The sequence below is a fragment of the Triturus cristatus genome, chromosome 2_1 (assembly GCF_964204655.1).
Source record: "Triturus cristatus chromosome 2_1, aTriCri1.1, whole genome shotgun sequence".
In the NCBI taxonomy this organism is placed as follows: Eukaryota; Metazoa; Chordata; class Amphibia; order Caudata; family Salamandridae; genus Triturus; species Triturus cristatus.
In genome coordinates, this window is record NC_140581.1 from 1,160,887,033 (window position 1) to 1,160,911,772 (window position 24,740).

Below are 24,740 nucleotides of genomic sequence, written 5' to 3' on the forward strand. Positions count from 1 at the left end.
ACTCTTATTTATACTTCGTTCAAACAAATTCTTATCATAAAACCATTGCTCTATAACTTGAGTTTAATCTGTTATGATCACAGAAATATCTACAAATATGTAACAGAAATTCCAATTTGCACTTGAGACTTATTCTTGCTCGTACCCAATGCATTTCGGGCCCTTCTGGCCCTTCTTCAGGGGCTGTATCAATGAATAACATAAATGTGGGTTTGTTACAATTACATTCAATGAGCAGGGAAAAAGTTTTTTTACACATAGACTTCTAGCCAACATGACATTATTCATCACTCTGAAAATAACAGAAACTAATCAAAAGAAAGCATGTATAACTGTAAATAGAAAAACAGAAAAAAGTGAAAGGTAAAACGAGAAAATCCCGATTTGTGCATGAGAAAATACACTCTAGGTTCATATAGTGGCACCAAAGTCTCATAGTATGTTATGCAGTTCTCTACCACACAGATAATAACCTGTCACCGTCTGCAAGTTACTGAAGCGTGCATAAAATATGGAGATCAATGAGAACCGTGAACCTAAAACGACATCACATAGCACCTTGGTTGCCCCCACGGGTATTGTACAGCTCATGCTAATACCACCAATAATCCCTACGAAATCTGTGAAGCTCACCACTCCGTGATTTTCCCGGAATCTTTTACGTACACGCCAACTCCTTCTCAAGTCTTGATAGTTCTTCCTACACCTGCACCACAAAACGAACGCAAACACAAATCACGTGCTTACTACTCAAGATCAACAACGGACTAACCTCTACTCAGCAATGTTGTAATGAGCTACCAAGGGCGCCATCTTAAAAGTGTAATGCTGTATCTGGTGAACTACGTATTCTCCAGCCAACACCTACTTGAAATCAATGTCTAATACGGTCTTATGGCATCGCATTTTGCCAAATAAAACCATATTGAACCATCATGCTCCATTCTAATCAAACACAACTACAGACTAACCTCCTCGCTACAGTGCTACAATATAGATTCCACGGGCACCATCTTATAACAGTATGATGTATCTGGTGGACTGCGTAGTCTATAGCCAAAATCAACTGTACACCAACATCTAACCCGTTCTTATGACATCGCGATCCACCAAATGAACCCATCGTGAACCCTTAGTTTCTATTCTCGCGAACCCTTACGAAAAAAATGTGCAATTAAAAAACGAACAAAAATTAAAAGAAAAAAAGTCAAGACTGTGTGAAAGTGTTGGTCCAATGTCATGGGCGAGTTCACATAAATCATATACAATGCACTGCATAATTTTAATGGCTAACATTCATATATACTGAACAGTTCTGAGATTCCTGATTATCTTCATAAAAAACAGCCCAAATCTACTTTTTCATTAATACCTCTAAGGTCCTGTGTATCTAATCTCCTGATCCAAAATATTTCCCTCTGAAGCAATGATCTAGTGAGATCTTTGCCTGGTGTGGGTTTAATTATTTCAGTGACTTGAAACTTGATTTGGGCGATAGTATGATGATTTTCCATCCAGTGTGCTGCTAAACTGCTGTTGATGTTAGAACACCGAATGGTACTTTTATGTTCAGAAATTCGCGTTTTAATTTTGCGTTCTGTCTTACCAATATATAAGAGTCCACACGGACACTTTATACTATAGATTAAGTTTTGGGATATGCAATCTGCATTGTGTCTCAGTTTAATTGATTCTCCTGTTGAAGGATGTTGTAAAAAGTTTCCACAGATCACGTTATTACAATGTACGCAGTTATGGCACCTCCTGGTGCCTTTAAACTCTTCATTGGTGACCGTTGGAGATCGAGTCAGCATTTCTTTAAGGTTTCTAGACCTTTTATATGCGTGTAGAGGTTTACCTTTAAACAGGTCCTTAAAATCTTTTTCATTTTGCAGGATCTCCCATCTATTATTAACAATCCTTCGCAGTATTTCCGAACAGGTAGAATATGTAGATACAAACACTTGTCTGGACATCCTTGATTTAGGTTCTGGGTTAAGAAGATTGTCTTGTGTTTTACTTTCTGTTTTCTCAATTTTTTGGTCAATGATATTAATCGTATATCCCTTGGAAATGTACCTCTTTCTCAAGATTTTGAAATTCTTCTGCAATGTGAGGTCGTGTGAACAAATTCTCTTCGCTCTCAGAAATTGGGACTACGGGAGATGTTGTAGAAGGCTTTGAGGGTGGAAACTGTTGAATTGTAATGCATTGTTCTTATCCGTCGTTTTATGAAACACTTCTGTGTAAATGAGGTTTCCTTTCTTTGTCAAACAAAATCTAAAAATGATAAAGGCTGATTGCTTGTGGTGCTAGTAAACTGTATATGATCTTTGTATGTGTTTAATTGCATGATTTTTTCAACCAATTTTTCCATACTGTTGTTCCACAAAATGAAAATATCATCAATGTAACGGCAATACATCAACAAATTGTCTGTCCAATCTCTATAGCTGTAGATGAATTCTTCCTCATATTTAGCCATATAGGTATTAGCGTATATGCTGGAGCCCCAGCAAAACCCATAGATGTTCCAGTGAGTTAAAAGTAATACTCTTCGTCCCATTGAAAATAACTGTGATGGAGGCAGAAGTGCAGAAATTCCAACACAAATACTTTATCTGCTCCTATATCCTGCTGTTTTAATAGCGCTCACTCAACTGCTTCCATACAACCAGAATGCGGGATGGAAGTGTACAAGGATTTCACATCCAAGGTGCACAAGATAGTATGTTCATTGGGTGTCAAGTTTTGAATCTTCTGAAGAAAATGTGTGGTGTCTTTCACATATGAATCCCAATTTTGGACTAAAGGTTGTAAAAAGTAATCTATGTACTGCCCCAATGGTTCGAATATGGTACCACAACCTGTAACGATAGGTCTCAATGGTGGAACAAGTTTTGAAAATTGAACAGTGAATATATGTTGGCATAAGCACGCCAGATACAGTGCGCAGAGGTCAAGTGATAGTACTTGAACAAAATTGATTTAAAGTTACTTGCTAAGTATGGCACTTCCCTTTTACTGCATATAGGTCACCCCTAAGGTAGGCCAGCCCTATGGGGAGGATGCTGTGTAGGTAAATGGTAGGACATGTGCCTTTGTCGTGTGGCATGTCCTGGCAGTGACAAACAATCTATTTGACTTCTCACTCATTTGAGGCTGCTCCTAGGTTTCCATTGGGAATTCCCTGGTATGTGTTTCAGTGGTAATTTCTGATATGAAGGAGTAGTTTTGCCATGTTAGGTATGTTTGGAATAGCAGCGATAAATCCCCATCATTGGTGAAAGCAGATTATTACTATTTTTAAAATGCCACTTCTAGAAGTGGGCATTTCTGTATGCTTATGACTCTTTGTGCTTTGCAGCCTGACTATAATGAACGTCTGGTTTAGACTGACATGGGCTTGTTTTGTGCATTCACTCTAGACAGTCACAAAGGGAGCGGAAGCGTACCCCACATATCCTGATGGGTCTTCCTGAGCTAGAGTGGTGGGAGGAGTTGTCACTTGCACTTGAATAGGGCTGTGCCCGCTTTTCACAATGCTGTCTCCGTCCCCCTGTAGTTTGTGTGGAGCCAGGGCTGGGATTGAATGGAGGTGTTGTGCACTTTTAAAGTTTGTATTGAAATTACCTTCACAAAGGCATTATGAATACAAGTACAGTGGCTCTGACCCCATGATTTTAGACACTGTGTGGGGCTTGTAACCAGGTACTGCTGGATATGGACACTGCACCTTGCCTGAAGGAACTGTTATGCTACCAGGAGAAACTGCCATTGGACTCCCTTGTTTGCTGTGCTGACCTGTGGACGGCAAGAAAGACTGCCTTCTTCCCTACAAGGACTCTGTGTGGTGGCCTGCTGCATCTACACCTGCTTAATGTCCCCAGTGATCACGCTATGCTTTTGAAAACTTAGCTCCTGGTGAGCGCTTTATTTGGATTTCATTCTTGGCAGTTAGAGGACAGCATGTGGTGAGTGATCCTCAGCCTAATTTGCATGGTGGGCATTGCATTAAGCTCCACGAGAATCGTGTGCAGAGAGCTTTCGACTTAAAAAGAAAAACACACACACACCTTGGGTTCTGGCCAGGAATCACCCTTAACTTCATTATATCACAGCATGTGGTGAGGCGCTTCCCATGTTCCTTTCTTTGACCAAGAGCAGCTTGGGTAGTATTTAAAACGTGCCCCCACCTCCTGAAAGGGGAGCACACAGGTTGTAGTGGAGGAATATCAACCATATGTAAGCAGTGGTGGCAAAACTGAGCAAGCAGGCACTCAATGAAGTCTCTTGTTGACCGTGAAATGTGGCTCGCTCGATGTCTAAACGACTCTTGGCTTTGTAATGGATCTGGGGCGGCCCAGCTATACACCTTCCTGCCTGACGGAGGGAGAGAAGCACAGGGGATAGGCTGTTAAAACTTTCCATTGGCATGATGTCAATCGATGCGCTACTATTTAAGGAAGTTATTAGGTGATTGTTCACGTTCAACATGATTTTGGAAGAGTGTCTGTTAGACCTGGCATTGTTTCGCGTGAATTCCCCAGTCTTTTTGCTTCTGACCTCCTGTTTTAGACTTGGTGCTGCATTTCATTTTTTGCTGGTTTTAAGACTCTGGGCACTTTACCTTTGCTGGCCGGTGCTAAAATGCAAGTGCTCCCTGTGTAATTTGTATTGGTGTAATCATAACTGGCATATTTGATTTACTAGAAGGTCTCTAGTAAAGTGCCCTGGGCCTGTAAATCAAATGCTACAAGTAGGCCTGCAGCACCGATTGTGTACCCACATGAGTAGCCCTGCAAACCGGTCTCAGACCTGCCACTGCAGTGTCTTGTATGTGCAGTGTTAAACTGCCATATAGACCTTGCAAGTGTACCCACTTGCCAGGCCCACACCTTCCCTTTTTTCACATGTAAGGCAGCCGCATGGGCAGGGTGCAGAGTGTTTAAAAGGCAGGGCATCTACTGGTGCGTTTTAAAATGTCCTAATAGCGAAATACTGCAGATTTCATGTTTCACTATTGCAAGGACTATCTCTCCCATAGGGTAACATGGGGATTGCCTTGAAATATCTTTTAAGAGTAATTTCCCATTGGGAGCAGGTAGAGATTTAGAGCTTGGGGTCTCTGAACTCACAATACACAGGGCTTGAAAAATCCTAAAAATGTTACTAGACCTGCAGGTCTAGTAACTTCAATAATATACTCCACCTAATTGTAAAGTACTTGACCCGAGAACTGGTGTCAAATTGTGTGATTCCAGGCAAATATTTTGTCTTATGGAGTCGCCTTTTTTCTTAATTATCACATAAGAGAGCACCTTCAAATATGCAAGATCACTATTTCTGCTGTACAAAAAAACTTTACTTACTAGACTAAATGTTTGCTCCATGTATAACAAGAATCGAGCCCATATTTAGGGTGCACATGATCCTGGGCTTGCCTTAGTTCACTAATAGCATTGTCATCTGGGCAGGAGCAGTAATAATTCCCAGTTCATGTTTAAAAACTCAATTTTCATGAATATATTGTCAAAGAATGAATGATAGTGCACTGTCATTTATAGATAGCATATTTTCTATTGAAATAGCCACAAAACTTTCCCACTAACATGTAGTTTTACTGATAATAGCGCATAAACAATGTTTGGAAATAGGGTTTCAGCAAAAATATTTAAAGTTTGCACATCACAAACTAAAGTGTTCTAATTTGTTTTGATCCTATAAAAATATTTTTTTCACCACAGAATTACAAAAATGGGTCTTCATAACTAGTGAAATATATTTGAAATGTTTGAACAGTTCACTTAGCTATTTCAGTGTTGTGGTAGAAAAAAGCCTGGCATCTTACAGCCTTTCATTTAACGGGCTTTGCAAAGTTAAATTGTCACACACTTCACTTTAAAATAAAATCCTCCAACCTTGGGGGGGCGTGGCTAGGCAGCCAAAATGGTGGACGCAAACCTTTATGCCCCGTTCATCATTCACCCAAAACTCCGATAAATTTATCCTACTCGGGCGCCATCTAAGTGAATGCTGATCGGGACCGGACATCGGAAGTCCTGCGACACCCGACGAGCCCACTACTGACCTATTTGGCACATTGAAACCACGTATCCACGAGTGGGGAACGTGCAGCCTGTCCACTGCGAGGTCGCGGACGGCTGGTGTTCGAAGTGGGCGCCTGCGCCTGGAGCTGTGGGGAGCCTCCGTCCGGACCTGACGCCGTGTGGGTGAGACACCGCCGCAGCCGGGAGGCCTAGAAATTGGCCGTGCCAAACCCCCCACCCCCTCCCCCGGAGTTGTGCGGCTCTGCCTACTGTGGTGCCATGCGCAGGCGCCCGATGTTGGAAGATGGCCGCCCGCGCCTGAATACCTACGCCTGGTGCTGAGAGGGACCTCCACCCAGACCAGACGCTGCGTGGCAGAACCTTAGCTGCAGGCGGTGGCCCTGGGATTCAGCCGCGACACTCCCTGTGTGGCCCCGTTTGTTGTGGGTCCTCGCACAGGAGTCTGGGGCTGGAAGATGGCCGTCCGCGCCCAGAGATGTGGGGGGGCCTTCGCCCGGGCCTGGCACCGCACAGCAAGACCACCACCGGTCAGCGGTCTGGAATCGAGCTGCACCACCCCCTGGAGTCACAGCTGCTGCGGTGTGGTGAGAGACGATCCACCCCCCACAAGGTATGTTGGCCCATGCACGGCGGCAGCAATGGTAGCGGAGGAGAGGGGTGGAACACGGCACTAATGCTACGCAAGGCCGGCCACTGGGAACATAGCGACGCCCAAGCAACTCTCCAGACTGCAGCCCCCTGTCTCCCGAAAAACTGATTACGGTGGTGTTGATATCTGGGGGCCCGTTGGCTGGGGCCACGTGGGGTCGACAATCAGTAAATGGGGGGGCTGCCTACGCCGACGGGAGCGGCAGGCATGAGACTGTAAATCTTGCAGGCCCTACAACATAACGGTCACTATACACGTATTGGACACCCCGCTGAGCCTTGGTGACACAGGCCCCGGTGTATTGTGGCTCCTGGAGCGACCTTGCTGTGACAGAAGGTGTGTGGCTGCAGGGCGACGGAATTACTGGGACCCCTGTGAGTCGGGCCTGGCCCTGGGCCACCGTGCAGGCAGCGGCGATTTAGGGTGGTGGCCAGAGCGGGACCAAGTTGAAGTGACCCACCGTACATCGTCAAAGCAGCCTAACAGCACTGCAGGAGACGCCGCACTGTGTCCTCGCGAGCACTGTACCTAACCTGGTGTCGGAGGGCAACCGTGATGCGGGCGGGGACCCCAAAACCCCCTGTTGGCGCCTGAGGGGGATACCACCGATGGCGCAACTCCACTCTGACAACTAGCCACGAATGCCCACGGCGCAGCAGCTTGCCATGGGCAGGATAAGAGCCAAACTACAGCAGGGACCCCTGCACAAGGGCAGCTCGGACCCTCTTAACCTGTGCGCGGATGGGGCGACGGAACGAGCGACCGCGGCTCTGGCAGCCAAGATGGACTCCGTGCTCGCTGCGGTGGAAAGGATCGGCGCTGCACTGGAACACACCAGAACCTCCATGGAGACAACGATAGATAGGTCACCTCGGACTTCACCTTACTCCACGCAGACCACAGAAAGCTGGCCGACAAAGTCGCTGCGCACAACCAAACGCTGCAGGAGCTTCAACCTGTAACGCAAAGTCACACAGCTGCGCTGCAAGACCTGATAGATCGCGTTCATGCCCTGGAGGACAGAGCGGAAGAATGCTCCCGCCGCACCAATATCCGCGTGGTGGGCCTGCCGGAAGGCGAGGAGGGACGAAACCCGGAGCAATTCACGGCGCGCTGGCTGCGAGACCTCCTACCCCAGGGAACATTGTCAATGCAGTTTGCGGTTGAGAGAGCCCACCGCATGCCGGCACAGAAGCCCAAACCAGGCGCCAGACCACTACCGTTCATTTTCAAATTGCTCAACTACAGGGACAGGGAGACAATACTCCGTGAAACACGCAAGTTGGACAGCCTCAAGGTGAGCAGCAGTCAAGTTATGCTCTTCCCAGACTACACCGCCCTGGTGCAGAAGCGCAGACGCAACTATATAGCGGTGAAGCACCAGCTCAGGACTCTAGAATTACCATATTTGTTGCTGTTCCCCGCTTGACTGCGAGTGGTCACGAAAGAAGGGACCCGCTTCTTTGGCTCGCCGGAAAATGCATGGGACTGTCTGGAGGAGTCGGGGTTGTGGACGGGCGCGAGGCCCTCAGGCTCAGATGGCGTCAACTCAGCGGGCAGGAGAACCAGAAGGCGACGGCAGCCGGGGTCTCGAAAGAACGAAAAACAGGGGACAGCAGCGCCGAGTCCAGAGAAGATACGGAGGGAAAGACAGGAGGCCCTGGAAGCAGTTACAAACATCGGATCTCCACATCCCGCAACACGACCGAATACCTACACGGGAGAAGCGTTGGTGTCCAGTGGCTCCTCGTCGCCGTCAACCAACATCTCTGAAGATCTCAGACTGCCAGTGATAACCCCACAGACTGCGGATGGCATAATATGAAGATGTATTGCCGAGATGAACTCTGATGTAGACTGTTCACGCAAGTAGAACACTATCTGTTGATGTTTTTGCGCTTGATTGTTGCTAGGTGGGGGAATGGGTCCGCTGGGCTACACACCACACACACCTCCCACTCCGCAGGTATAATATCACTATGCCCGCCCCTGGCCACAGCCTACATACTCTCAGTGGACTCATGCACTCTTGATTCGGCATACAGGCCTGCCCCCGACTGGTCCAGCAAGACACCTCAGGCGATTATATAGATGGCGCGCCTAACATACTAGCACTCAGGGGATGTCCATTGCACAACAATGCTATTGCGCGCACCCCAATAGGCAACACACTGACCTAATTTGTCCAACCCAACTGTTACAGAGGTTTGGACGGATATTGCGAGATGTCCGCCCCAGATGTTATGTAGTTCTTAGTTCAGTTATTACCTATATTTTTATTGCAGCATTCCTAATGCCCATGCAGGTCCCTGACCCCCGTACTCTGCGGCGCACCCCATCCCTGGCGCCCCTGCTGATTAAACTCATCAGAAATGACACGAGCTGACATCATCACATGGAACATACGTGGCATGTACACACCTGCGCGTCGATACTCTAGATTTGCATACCTCCAGAGACACTCGGCTGCAATCGCCCTACTGCAGGAAACACACATGACACAGCCGAAACTCGACAGATTGCGTAGGCGCTGGAGGGGTCAAATATATGGCACAACATACTCGGCACACGCGAGAGGCACATTCATCTGGGTGAGAGCAGGCACCCCGTTCATTCACACACACGTGATGACAGACCCCAACGGCAGGTTTATCTTGGTAAGAGGGACACTTAACGGCCAACAGGTACTACTCGGCTCAATCTATGCCCCGAACGTAGACCAACCCTCATTCCTAGCACAGTTGTCCACAGGGCTCCCCTGGCTGCTAGGTGGGGATTTCAACTTGGTGCTGGATGTGCACACGGAACGATCCTTCCCACCCCTCCGGGCGACGACTGCAGTATCAAACGCGCAGGCACTCACAGACTGGCTATCACATTGGGCGTTATTGGACCTGTGGCGTGTCCTACACCCCACTGACCGTGTCTACTCCTACTACTCAGCAGTGCACGACTTGCACATGCGGCTGGATAGGGTGGTGGGCTCCCAGTCTCTACTCCCCTTGGTCGCGGCGACATAATACCTTGGGCGGACACACTGACCATAATCCCCTGAGGCTCCAGCTGAAGTGGGATCCTAGTCGCCCTCCCATACCCACCTGGCGACTCCAGCCATCTGCACTGGAAGACCCAGAATTCCGTGCTTCCCTAGAGACGGCTGTTCTGGAGTATTTTGAGCTCAACAAGGGGACGGCGAGTACCGCCCTGATGGAATGGGACGCCCACAAAACTGCTGTCAGAGGTCCCTGTCTCGGGCCACATGGAACATACGCAAGCACCTGACTTTATCGCTCACTCGCCTAGAATCACAGCTCCTCCAATATGAGCGTGATGGGGAGGGCGGAGGTGGACAATCGGACCACCTGGAGAACCTCAGGACACAACATGCGGAACTTATGGAACGACTGAGATGCCACAATTATACTGCCCACACAGCTCGCACACACGCCAAGGCGGACAGGGCGGGCCGCCTACTTGCTTGGCTGCTGAACAAGAGAGTATTCGCGTCCCCATCGGAGCCATACGCAAACCAGAGGGGGCCCTGGTATACACGCAGAGGGTGATACACAAAGTGATGCCTGATCATTACGCACAATTATACCAATCCAAGAGGCATTGCTCCGGCCCGGACCTGGAGAGATTTTTAGAGCCTCTTCAGCTGCCCATAGCCTAAGCAGACCACCAAGAGACACTTAGTGGTCCCCTCACCCTAGAGGAAATCGGGGAGGCGATTGGGTCCATGGCGTCTGGGAAAACGCTGGGTGCGGATGGCCTGCCTGCAGAATACTACAAGGCCTACCAGGAATCTGACGCAGCGACTGCATACCCTTTACTCCACAGCCCTAGAAGAACACACACTGCCCCCATCTATGCGAGAGGCCTATCTTGTGTACCTGCTCAAACCAGATAGGGACCCCGAAAACTTGGGATCATAGAGGCCCTGGCGCTCCGTAATGTGGACTACAAAATATTTGCCACGGTGTTGGCGGAGCGTCTGGCGCCGGTGGTCCCCAAACTAGTCCACAAAGACCAAAACGGATTTGTGCCCAAGCGTAGCACATCACTAAATCTGCGGAGGTTTTTTTAGGGTGGCATCGGATAGTGCGAGGGAGTGGCCCAGGGCGGGATGTCTTGTGCTGGACCCCGAGAAAGCTTTCCAGTGTCTGGAGTGGAGCTATCTCGCGGCAGTACTGATGCGATACGAGCCTGGGTGGGGCTTTCTTCAGATGGTCAACCTATTATATAAGGATCCCACAGTCCGAGTACGGTTGGGACCATACATCTCTGACACCATATCCATACGCTGGGGCACCAGGCAGGGATGTCCACTTTTGCCCCTCCTGTTCGCTCTTGCAAGTGAGCCCCTGGCAGCGGCTCTGCGAACGATGCTCGGGGATGGCATACCCCTAGGGGATGCAACACACCAGGTGTCGTTGTACACGGACGACCTCCTCGTCTTCATGAGCGATGTCGGTAATATCCCGGCTCACCTGGAGCGCATATTGCGCGACTTCGCCGTTCTCTCAGGACTTCGGGTAAACGCCAATAAATCCTGACTTTACGCATTTCGGGGGGGGACACTCAAGATCCGGGATATATTCTGGAGGGTACAAAAGTGCAGTGGAAAGCGGATACTTTCCGCTATCTGGGAATCCAGATATATCGTCACCCAACAGACCTCTTCGACGGTAATTTGAGACGTGCCGTGACAGCCATAAAGTCACAACTGCACTTCTGGAAGACGCTCCCACTGACAGTCTCTGGCGGGGTAGCCCTCTCCAAGATGATGATCCTTCCCAGTCTCCTGTACTACTTTACTAACCTCCCGCTGTATGTCCCGGTGGCCTTTTTCACCACACTCACTAAACTACTCAGGGACTTCCTTAGGGGCAATGCACGACACAGAATAGCATTAGCGAAGCTCTACTTACCCAAGGATCAGGGGGGCCTTGCTGCACCTTGTTTCGAACACTACTACTTGGCTGCACAGTTGCAGTGGGTAGCCCGCTGGCTCGCAGATAGAGGCCAGGAAGACACTGCAACCACAAACCCTCTCTCTGGATTATATTACTAGACTTTTTCACCCGGCCTCTCGGGCCCCAACACCGGGTCCGCTCCTTTTGGCAGTGGCTTATAAGTGCTACCGACGCTGCCTATACCTCACTAGCATAAAGAACAAAATGTCTGCCAATACTGATAATCAATTTTGATTAATACTGCAAAAACGGCGCGGGAAAACTCAAACAAGCCACGCCGTCACTAATTAATAATATTTATTAGAAGAACATCTTTTTTTTGTTCATTTGTATTTTTATCCATAATTATTTTGGACATGAATATACAAAAACACGACGAAAATGTTTAACAACAACACAATACAAAAGGAGTTTAAGACAATGACTGGCCACCAATTTGGCATATCTCAACATTAACAAACATACTTGATCATTCATTCACCACTCCTCATTCATCAAATACACACTCTCACATGTCCACTCCTTGGTTCCTTATATCTTTCAATTTGATGGACCATGGACCTAAACCAAACAAGGAAAAGATTGACCAACTTGTTTAGGTGTGCATAAATACTACTGATGGTAATTAATTTTGTAATTCATAAACAGTTGTTTTAGAATGCAGAACAAAAGCCACATTTAAACCATTGTTTGGTATATCAACGAGATAAGGTCTACGCGTTTCGAACGCACTGTTTTTTAGAAGGGGTTCTCTTCAGGACCAAGACACTGTGGGGTAAAGAAAAAGAAAGAAGGTTTTACTTTAAAATGACCAAGCGACCCTGGAGCGCAACACCATTACTCAAGAACCTCAAGAAAAAATTAAAAGAAATCTTACCGAATAGACGCTCACCAATGAGTATAATTTCAAAATTCTCTAATGTAGAGCCACTACAAGAGAAAAACCAGATCCAAATGTCACAAGAAAAGTCTGTCAGCACTCTACTCGGTTTTAGTCATTGGGATGCAGGAGGCACGTAACTCCAAACTACCACTTACTATGTCAATAACAGGGAAATTCGTGGTTGACTTGTCTCTTCTCTCTTTAGTTAAACCATTTCTGTGCAAGCCCAAAGCTGGAAAGGAAAGTGAAGGCGTCTCAAATGTACGTCAGGTATCGAAATTATCAAACAAAGCGCGAGCCTCCAATTGAGCAGCGACATACCTGCCCTAAGCTTTTTAAACGGATTAAAGAGTCTCTGTGTGTGACCCGACGGTCGGGAAGGATTCTTCAGAAAGGCGCCGTGTTAGAAAAACCCCACTCCCACACCGGAAGGGTGGTGGTAATGGGGTCTTCCCAGACATACACTGTGGTAGCTTGGCTCGAGTGGTCAGGGGTCAGGCACCGTGCTAAGCATACGTCATACCCACACAATAACCATGCGCGCATCCGTTCCAAAAACGACACTACACCTTAAAAATTATACTGAAAATATATCTCTTTATCTTCTTTTCTCTTAGTTGCTGATTAAATAAATAATAATACAATCACAGTACACAAGGCTGTTTCTTAAAAAGTGCAGGTCAAATAAATAGTAACACTTTACAGGTGCGATAAATAGGATCAGGTCAAATAAATACTGTGAGGCAATAAATACTGTGCAGGAATAAGTTAGCTCAGGACAATAAATACATCACAGGAATAACTTAGATAAATACAATAAACACAGTACCCTCAATAAATAATATCAGCCAACAATGACATTTGTAAAATCAGATCACATTTAAAATACTATGGGCTGATTTGGCCCAGTCACAGCTTGTGGTTAGGTGGATGGCCTGAGGGGTATACTCCCTGGCTTGGACAAGGCTGAGGCCTAAACTGAGGTAGATCAAGGGGGAATCTAGAGATCTGGCTCTCCCACACTACACAGCCCCTCTGTATTAGTCTCAGCTCACCCCTGGCACAATCAAGCTGGTTCCAGCACCTCTCTAGCCCCTAGGATAGTCTCTCAGGGCTCCACAGGGCCTTAGGCGCCCTCTATTCCACTTACTGCCCTTTTTATGAAGCTCCGACGCCGCTGGAGTCGTGTCGACGCCGTGAGGCGGTTCCGGTTCGATGTTGGCGGCCTCGGCGCTATGTCAGTTCTTGACGACGTCGATAGGCGGTTCCGGTTCGATGTCGGCGGCCTCGGCTCGGAGTCGACCTCCGGTTCGATGACGTCGGGCAGTCTTGGCTCGATGTCGACTTCGGGCGGCTCCGGTTCGATGACGTCGGGCGGCCTTGGCTCGATGTCGACTTCCGGCGGCTCCGGAGTGCGATCTCCACTCCCGACCTCCGGTGCTTCTTTCTTCAGGTTCCGGCGACTCCGGAGTGCGATCTCCACTCCCGACCTCCGGCACGCTTCACCTCGGTCTCCGGCGACTCCGGAGGGCGGACTTCACTCCCCCGTCGACGCCGCTCACTCGACCTCAGGTGTCTTCCTCCACGACCTCTGGTACTCTCCACGACCTCCGTCGGCGCCCCCTCTCGACCTCTGGCGGCTCCGGGTACGACGTCTGCTTCCCAGTCAGCGCCGCTTCTCCACCTCGGGCTCCAGGTCTCTAGGCTTCTCGACGTCGGACTTCAGGTAGTTACCAGTAACCAGGTCAGGTACTTGCTGTTCTTTACTTTTAAGGCCTGTTCCTGCTGTCCAGGTCCTTAAGATGGTTTTTCTTGCTTTCTCCCACACAGGGCTCCAGGCTGGGCTCAGTCAGTAGGGACTAGTATCAAGGGTGGGTTTATGGACCCCACTCAGGCACAAGTTTCCACCCCTGCTGCCTCACTCCTTCCTCCTTCAGGTTTCTGCTGCTCTCTCTTCACCAGTCAGGTGCCAACTGCCAGCTCCAACTGTCAACTCTGACTTAGCTTCCCAACATTCTAAACCGCCTCCAACTGTCACAGGGTTCCAGAATGTTGCAGAAGGTTCTAGTAGGTTCCAGTGATGTCACAGGTGACAATGGGTGGCCTCCATTTTGTGCTCCAGGCCCTCAGACAGAAGTTCCAGGGGTAGATAAAATGGCTCCCTGAATCTGCATCAATACTAAAAAGTCTGGTGGTTCCCAAAAAGGAAAAAATACTAACAGGGTTTGAGGCAAAAGTGGGACAAAATAAATAATGATGAGGAGGGACCACCCAAAGGGCTGACAGGTCTAACACGCCGTATCTACAACAAAAAGGTGAAGGACCGGCTCATTTGAAATATAGCATTGAACGAAGACCTCAGACCTTTTTGCTTTAGGGGTGTAGCTAGAATGTTCCTGGAATGTTCTTACGTCCATCTTTTCCTGCCGTTGTGACGCACTTGATTTTGCTTTAGCTCAGCACATAATGGTTCTCTTTCCCACAACCTTTACACATTTGTCCTGTGACTGGACATTTACCTTCATGGGGAAACGAAAATCCACATTGGGAGCAAAGCTTTGTTTTCCTTGAAGATGTCAACTTGCATGTATATTGTTTATGCTTGTTTTTCACAATCAGTATCGAGTCATTGTGTGCTATTCCTACTTTCATGACAGCAAATGGTCTTTCTGCTCATTCTTCTGCTCTTGCAGTCATCAGCATTTTTTGTTGACTGTGTGTTACTTTCAGCAGGCATATTTTAAACTAATCTGAAAGACAGCCATCAATGACTCTGAGGCGCATGGCTTCTTCGTCGGCTAGTCACAGAACTTGCAATGTTTAATGAGTGTATCAAGTCTTTCAACAAACTTGTCCATTGTTTCATCAATCTATTGTCATGCTTGGTTGAAGATATACCTTTTGTAGTCGACATTCAGCACTGGATTGAACCTAGCCTCCAACTCTTCTTTTACCTTTAGGTACGATTTTCGTTCGTCTGTAAGTTTTTCATTAGCAGTTCTTTTACTTCCTCACCTGCAAGGTTTTTCAATCATTTGATGATCTTCTTGTCAACTTCTTCCTCTAGCGCATCTCTGAAGTCACGTTTCAATCCATGCAGGCCACCTGGCACCAATGTTCTGTTTTTTTTAAGAAGAGCTGAAAGGTGGTGGTGTCTTCAGGAACATGGTTGCCGTCATTGAGAGAACATTCTGTTCAGACAGCTTTCGCTGTGCAGAACGGCACCCACAACTTCTGCAAGCACTGGCCTTGTGCACAAGCCTGGGTCACAGAATGCTTCATTCGACCTTGATGGTGGTTACGTTCTCTGTTTTTCGTACCTTGTTGTCATGATCATTATTTCTGGCTTCGTCCAAATGATTGCTCTGTACTGAGGGCACATCTGCAGGTTTGGCGGGCATTTCGTATATGCTGCCCTGTAGGGCCTTCAATTTTTTCTGCGGCCATATATGGGCTAGAGCAGGGCTTTGACTCCACATGTGCCGGTTGCAGACTGCTCTGCATCCATTCTGGGCACACATGCCACACACAAGCAGTTTGCTGTATCATTGCAAACTCTCAGGGAGAGCAGTCTTGTCCTTTCGGAAATGCATCAATTGCAACGTCTTCCCCAGTCCAGGAGCATGCAGATGAATTACGCACACAGGAGCTGCAGTCAAACATTACTTCATTCTTCAGCATACCCTCACGCACTACACATTACATCATACTTTGCAATAAACCACACCCTAACACCTACCCACATATTACAGTATTTCCTCTGCAGAGTCCACCCAGAACTAAGAGGGTCCCAGTGCATATGACATCAATATGCTACTATAAGTATATTACAAGTCACCTCAGAGTTCCATAACCTTATACAGAAGTTCAGCCTTCTGCCTTGTTACTCTATAATGGGTAAGGAACTTCTCAGTTACTTGCAATATCCTTATCATGTACGACAAAGGGGTACTTTATCCCATATGTAAATGTAAAAAATTACAGATAATCCACAGACCTTATTACGGGGGTGGGGGGGATAATGCAATAGGCGGATCAATGCAACTGAAGTTATGAGGTTAGGACCTCTAGATCCACCAATCACATTTTTAGGTTGAGCATCTCAGCACTTGCACTGTCGCTACGTGACCTATTGCAGATGGTTTGTGGAGTTAAACTCCGCCCACTGGTTGTCATTGCTTTTTATTTGACTGTGCCACTATCCTTTAGAAATCCATGTTTGCTATTGTGCAATTGTTCCTCTTTTCCCTCCTCTCTGTTTATGCTTTCCTGCCACGGAGCACCGGCCAAGTACTATCTCCTTACGCTGTCAGTATTTCAGAATTTGTCAAGTTATGTGTCTAGACAACGCATCGCACTTCGATGTTTCACTTTAAATATGACGCCCGTCCGCTTCTGCATATGAGTACGGCACGCCACACTTTATCTTTACATATGGTGGCGGCCAGCTTTTGTTTTTTTAACAGCAGTCTGCCTGAACACAACCATCTTTTTTTTTGTAAACAGTTTACGCTTTTCACAAATTGCTACTGTTTTTACTTATTTCTTTAAGAGCACTGCGCTTTTCACAAGTGCTACTGTCTACTTGTTATTTCGTGCTGACAAATTCTCCAGATATCTGAGCCCACATGGGTTAGGATTTATGGCAAGCCTTAAGTGTTGCTAGAACTTTGGAGACGACAGGCGGCAGGGGACATATCCTACGTAATGAGATGCAAAACGCATCCTCTATGTCCCTGGTGCGAGTTTATATGAAATATTAGGTATTTAAATAATACTTGCTTTGTTTATATATTGTCATAAGAATAAGTTAACTGCATTAAAGATGTCACAGGATTAAAACCACACTTTTTTTTTACCTCTACTTTTAACCCCGCTAGCTGTAGTCAAATGGAACAGATCGGGAAAAGACCCTTTTGTAGAAGAACCATGGCTAGAAGATTCCCCACAGGGTGCAGCTGTTTTCTCCGAGCTACGTGCTGCTGAAACAAATGAGAGACTAATGCAAGTCGCAACTGACTACAAAGGGAAACCTCTCAACAAAATGGCAATTTTTAGCACCTACAGTTTCGTAGCCGTATGTACTACATATTCAGTTTCACAGAAACATTTTCATGAAAGTAAATGTTATTGAGGATTATAACATATACAACAAAGGGAAAACGAGCCCCAATTTTATATATATATATATATATATATATATATGCTTTATATTTTTTAATTAGTTCAAATTTTACATAATAATATTTTCTTTTTATTTTAAGTAAATTCATATGTCTTAGATTACCATCTTTACTGCCTTCAACAATGTTCAATATTTTGTATTAATAGAGACCATTTGTCATTCAAACATGGCCACAAGGTTATTAATTGAAAGGAAGCGTTACTTCGCATTACCTGACTATGGGTAAAAGACAAGTTTGCGTAGTCCGTTTACCATGTTTAGGGCATTGCTCGCACAGCTAGTGTTAGTCACTGTCAGGCTGTCAAGGCCATGGCAGCCCTAGTCTGGACGTAGCACATCACCATGCCGCTGAAGCAGAGGGACCAGGCACAGAAATGGCAAAATGATCCAGTCGTGTGAGTAATGCATACCCAAGATTTCAGTGCAGCCCTTCCTGCACTGTGTCAAAAGTCGCCTCAGAGTTCTGTCCTTATTGTACCTGGAGGAGCCCAGCGCACTACCAACCTAACACAGAGCCGGTAGCAATCAATACATTGCTACTTACTGCCTAGGAGCCTCAAACTTCATCATCCTAATACTGTCTGTCTAGCACCTAGAGGCAATTCAGTATTGCATTGTACAGATGTCAAAATCCAATCAATCATTTAACCCAATCAGCGCGGCGCGGATTACCGCGCTGTGCTGAAGGGTTCGTGCGCGGGCGGGGCCGTGACGGAGCGGTTCCGTCATCCCCTTAGCGCGACCGACGCGCATGACGGAACCGCTCCGTCACACGCATCGAAGGGGTTAAAGCTTGCTTCTCTCATCCCATCAACAGTACATGTACCTATGATACTTCATCCTTGCGTGTGTGCTACAGTGTAATGTGGTGCACAGTGTGCTCCAATTCTATGATACTCCATCCTTGCGTGTGTGCTACAGTGTAATGTGGTGCACAGTGTGCTCCAATTTATTTACTCACACGCCCTGGAAGGAGGACACCACCTACCACACATTTACCTTGAAGTTGCAGAACAGAAAGCTGTAGCCCCTAAAGGTGATTGCTTGCCATACAATCCTTCTCTTACAGCATGACGATTATCTACCCAATGTCTGTCTCAGCCCCTCCAACAATAGTACCATGTCACATATCACTGTGCGCTAAATTTGTAGTCCTGGGCAAAGCAGTACTTGAACGGGATTCAGTCAAGGGTGTTGTGCTATGCAAGTCTTATACGTGAGTCAGAGCTCATGCGCTACTCTGGCGATCTGCTTTACTAGAGTATGGAAGAGAAGCCCTGCCAATTCTCCACCCATATTGGTCATTGGCTTCTGTGTTTGTCCTCCGTAAATGCAGGCTTCTGATTCAGTAATCGGTTTGTTAGTTCCTCCTTAGTACGGCAGTCTCCATTTGTAACCTCCCATGGCGACTGGCTCCTTTACCTAGTACTTCTTGCTCGTAAGTGTGCTTCTCCATGACAAACACTTTGCATCAATCCCTCCACGACCCGCCCGTTTTACAGTCAAAACTTCTCAATTTTTGCCTTCGCTGAAAAGAAAATCTTAACTCTGCACTATCTTTAATTTCAGGAGAATTGTTTTGAGCAATTTTTCAAAAACAAAGAACAGGGAGGAAAGAGAAATCGGAGAATACATTGGTCCAGTTTAAAATATATAGTTCAAGTGCGTAACATCCTGGAGTGTTGATCGTGACCTCGGCGTCTGCACTACCTTTGATGTAACTTCAAAGACACTGGTTATAGTTCTTTCACACTCCCATCATTTTAGAACTCAAGCATTTTTAATGTTCTATACAAAGAAGCCATAGTTGTTGCTTTTTTTTTTTTATCATATGCAACTAACAGCCATCGACAAAACCAATAGTCCAGTCATGTTGCAAGTGTAATGTTACTTGTTGTATTGTATATCTGGATGCAATGACAGAAGCAGCAAAATGCCAGTCGGGCAGCACACTATGCTAACCAAGTACAGATTTTTAGCGTAAATATTTTTAAGCCATGCCCTTAATTACATCGACCATGCCCCTTTGAGAGCCCCCTCCCCAGTTTTTTCATCCCACTTAAAGCCCCGGCTACAAGGATGAAACATTTGAAGCACCCAAAAAGGCTCAACATTATAAATGACTGTATTGCCATTGCAGTCATGAGCACACAAATTATTTTTGAAAAATTACAAATCATAGTTGTCTGTTTACAACAGCTGTTGAAGTACTGATGGATTTGCTGTTGAAGTACTGATAGATTTTGGCAAAGCTTCTCTGTTTTCCCTAAGGGATTGTTTTAGTGTTACTAAACAGTTATAAAAAGGAACTTACTGTGTACCAGCCCTTCTAAGAAACATCGTTGCCTATATTATACACACTATCCCATTTTTCTTTGGATTTAAATTGTTCTACATTTATTTTTTCATTAAAACACTCTTCCCTATTTAAAACGTGTGCGACATCATAATAACACCTAATCTGCCACTGTCAAAACACAAACATAAAAATAAATCTTAATTTTGCTGCCATAGTAGTATCACAATAATCACAAAACTAGAAAACATTTTTTATGTTAATTCTTTTTTAAATAAGGTCGTTCAGTTGTACATAATGTATTCTTGGTTATATATATATATATATATATATATATATATATTACCTACTGGCGGTCGCCAGTAGGTAGTTATAGTTAGGACCCTGTTTCCATAGGAAAACCGCAACATTCTATTTTGAATAACTTTGGCGCCGGTCGACGAATCCTCGCGAAATTTTCAAAATAGGTGGGGCGCTGCGCTCCGCTCCTACCCTGAAAGTCTCGGGGGGATTCGTCATGCGGGGGCTGAGATAAAAGGGGGGTCCCAAAACGCGTTTTTCCCATGCATTTTTCCATAGGACCTTTAGACACAGCTACAGCCCGAATGGCTGAACAGAGTTCCTTGAAATTTGGCAGAGAGGTAGTCTACAGGTCAAGGAAGTGCCTTTTGTAGGTTTGGTGTAAATCTGTTCAGTAGATTCTGAGAAAATAGCCTTTAAATCAATATATATATCTGAGCCAGCTTACGGTGCGCTTACCGTACGCGTACGGTGACGTGCTCGAGCGCGATTCTGATTGGCTGTTCGATCTAAGTAAACATTCGAATCGGTCGAAACCAGGAAGCGGCGGCCGCCATTTTCTCTCTCGCACTCTGAGGGGGGCAGCAAAAACAAAGACAAAAACCATCTAAAGGGGCAGTATATTCAGTTCTTAACCACCCAGCACCGATATAGGTGTCCCCAAACAACCCCCAAGGCCAAAAAAACAATTTTATTTTTTTCCGAAAAATCCCCGATTACGCTTACCGTACGCGTACGGTTAAAATTATAAAAAAACAAAAAATGATCCACACTCTCCACACCCCGTGTGCAAACGGTGCCCTATATCACCACGAAATACTACAAATGAATACCTTTTCACAACGAAGCGCATAATATGTCCCCCATGTGCGCACGGTGCGCGAAGCGCATCGTGCGTACATGGCCCATCCCGCATAACGTGGGCACGCGGTGTGCGCAGCGCACCGCGTGACCACCGTGCGCGCACGGAACGAACTGAGTTAACTGGGCGTGCACGCCACGAATGGCGTAAAGTAACTTAGCATTTAAAAAAACGTACAAATTCACTGAAAAAACCATAGGTTTCACACACGATATAGTTAGGAATTAGCATTTAAAAAACCTTGCAGATTCACTGAAAAAACCATAGGTTTCACACAAGTTATAGTTAGCTGTACATTTCACTCGTAAAAAACCAATGAAATTCCCCCGTTATAGTTAGTGCAGGCAACTATAACTCACGCGACCGCAATCCTCTGCTGATGACATATGTGTCTTTATGAAAAAAAAATATTTGTAATATATGTATAGCTAAAATTTAATGGAAGAAGACATGGGCAAATAAGTGTCTAAATACAGTATTAGCATCAGCAGAGGATTGCGGTCGCGTGAGTTATAGTTGCCTGCACTAACTATAACGGGGGAATTTCATTGGTTTTTTACGAGTGAAATGTACAACTAACTATAACTTGTGTGAAACCTATGGTTTTTTCAGTGATATATATATATATATATATATATATAAGGTAACAAAAACGCTTACAACACTTTTTTAGTTTAACTTTTCAACATGCGGCACAGCAGCCACAATGCTCTACAACATAGCTTAAAGACATTGGCAAAGTCAATAGCGCTGCACCCATGCCTAGTACCATGCATAAGACGTTAGACTAACGCAGTTTAGTGTGGTTGTCCGCATCACCGCACTAAAATGTAAAGTCACGCATTTATAGCGCTGGATCACTGCTATATTTAGTACTGAGCAAAGCACTGGCAGCCACAGAGTGTTTGATTGACAGACTGATTGCTGCAGGCCTGGGAGCTGGCTATCTATTCACAGCAGCATTCACGTGACATGTTGGAGTCACAGAGACTGCTAGAATGATTCGCCCAATTGTAAGCTGACACAGGACTCCATGGACAGCAGTTTAGGTTTCCTAAATAAGTTTGGCAGCCCACCAGTCGCTCCCACCACTACCTGTCATGTTGCCAATATCGCAGTGCCTGCGGCGTCTAATGATGAATGCCGCGCGAGTCTAGTCGGACCCACAGCAGCAATGTCTTGTCGCGGCCAGCCTGTACTGTGGGTCGCTCTGTTAGACTGTCACTAGCACTCTCAGGTCTGAAATCAATTATTTATCCTTGTTGGAAATATTTTTAATTTTGTCAGAAAGTCATAATCGGAGTCTGACTTTCAAGCTAACACACAGTGCAATAAATAGTAAAAACGTCACTGAGTGTCTGAGCCTCAACTCTCTGCTTTCACGCTGCTCTTGTGCCGGCAGGCTGGGCAGTGCTCGGACCGCTCAGCTGACAGACAGTGAAGTACAGTCCATTGGTTAATTATTACGTTGTTGAAAATATTGTGACGCAGTACAATTGCAACCATAAATAATTCTATGTCAGGACCGGAGGCTCCGATTATGCTTCTCAATTTTCTTTACTGAAAATTCTCAGCAGCCAATCATATAACGTAAAACAAAATAATAAACTACAATACCCATAAACACCAGTGGGTATCACGTGATGATCATAGAGAGGTCCTCTATGTAAGGCATAACAGAGAATACCATATCCTCTTTCTTTGCTGCTCCGCAGCCAGTTAAGTGCATTACTTGCTTATTTCTGTCATTGCACTCTATTGTATTGTATTTGTATGCGCATGTTTTCAGGTTGTTGGTGTTCGCTTCCTTGTATACGCGCTACTTCTTTCTAGGGCGGTCACCCATTCGTTTACTCGCACTCGGTGCATTGTCCCTGACGCGCATTTTCTCGCTCATTATTGTCACCATTGGAAGCGCGTTTCGCCTTCCGGACAGGGCGCTCTGTGCCCGAGTTCTCTCATTGTGGAGCGGGAGACGGAGGGGAGGACGCGCGTCCTTTGGACGCGTAGTCCTCTTTCTGGTGCAATTCTCGGGCCGTTCCGCGCATGCGCGGCGGCCATTTTGAATCCGAAAACGGCGATTTTTGCCGTTTTTTCCCTCATAAGCCTCTTGGATTCATTTTGAGCGCAGGGGCAGCGCTTTTAGTGCCCTATACCCACCAATTGTTGCCAGACCTCCACTGACGCTCAGGCTTATTGGGTTGCCTTGGGCTGTAAACTTGAGCATAGGCTCTGCCTAGAGTGGGTTATCAGGCAAGCCCTCCCTCCACATTCAATTTATTATTGTACAGTGTTTCACACATTATTGTACTTCTGTGGCTTGCTTGGGGTTACCACTCCCCCTTATTTATTCACTGTCTGCGCCTTGTTGTTTCAAGCTCCGCAGTTTTGCGCAAGACAGTGATTGTTGCTCCTTCTTTTTCCTCCGGTGGGTTTATCTGTCGCTTCTCCAGTGACAATGTCTGATTATTATTATGAGGATGAATATTATGAGGACGACCCTTCGGGGTCATTGGAGCATGAGCTCGTAGAAGCTCTTGATGCGGGAGTCCAGCACTCCGTCAATAAGGCCATGGTAAAGGCTATTGAGCCATTAAAGCGCCATTTGTGCAATTATGCCCTACAACAAGGATGGCTACCTGGTTCTTCATCTCATTCTACCAGCAAACCCTCAAAGAATCCACATTCTTCGGACTTTGCCAAATTGGCTAAAAATCTTGCCACTGACCATTCCTATGGTTGTTCTTCGAAAGACGCTTCTGCTAGTTCGCCCTTCAGAGACGATGGCAATTCCTCCTCTGATTTTCCCTCTGAGCCGGAGGCTTCTCCTCCACCAGCTAAAAAGACACGCAAAGAGCATTTTGTGGATGCTCCACCCATCCACAGTTACTTACCTTTGAGCCCACGGCTATTATTCATCCCAACTCCTCGTCTTGGCTTCCCTCTACGGAAGTTGCTGAGTATGTGCAGTCCCATCTGCGTCAAGCTTTTCCACAGGAGGTCCGTGCACGCTTGCGTTCCGAATGTCCCAGACCTGATTTAGCGGACAAGGTCGCAGACACTCCGGAAGTGGATCCCTCTATGCTCACCTATTTAAAGAAATATACTAAGGATCCCAAAAAGGGAATCGACCGGGCTTGGCGCTCATGTCAAGACAAACTTCTTGATTTAACTGGTCCTCTTACCAAAATTTTAGATTTAGGATTTAAATCTAAAGCTTCTGGGCAAATTATTGATCCTGACGATCTGATCGGCTGGGCTCAACGAGCCATTTGTCAGTTGGGCAATGCTAATTGTGCCATGTCCTACGAGCGTCGTCGCTCTATTTTATTGAAACTTGACCCAAAGTTGGCGGAATTGTCTACCTCTGAGGCTGGCCCTTTAGCGCAAGGTCTTCTTTTTGGACAACCTTTTCTGAAAGAACTGACGAAGTTCGTCGCTACATTTAGCGGCCTGGATAAAGCACAGGGTTCACTAAGGCGGGCTTTTCGCCCGGTTTTTGGCCGGGCCGGACGACA

The 24,740-nt window shown here is 46.3% G+C and overlaps 1 protein-coding gene and 1 long non-coding RNA gene across 2 annotated transcripts in view; both read right to left on the reverse strand.

Annotated features, from left to right (window-relative positions):
* The window catches only part of TRMO (tRNA methyltransferase O), a 227,917-nt gene that overhangs the window by 197,878 nt on the left and 5,299 nt on the right, over positions 1 to 24,740 (reverse strand). The window lies entirely within an intron of this gene.
* LOC146866511 (uncharacterized) lies at positions 12,148 to 12,806 on the reverse strand. The gene is made up of 3 exons (XR_014976813.1): positions 12,735 to 12,806; positions 12,574 to 12,626; positions 12,148 to 12,464 (listed from the first exon to the last, which is right to left on the reverse strand). It is a non-coding gene; the product is annotated as an uncharacterized LOC146866511 (long non-coding RNA).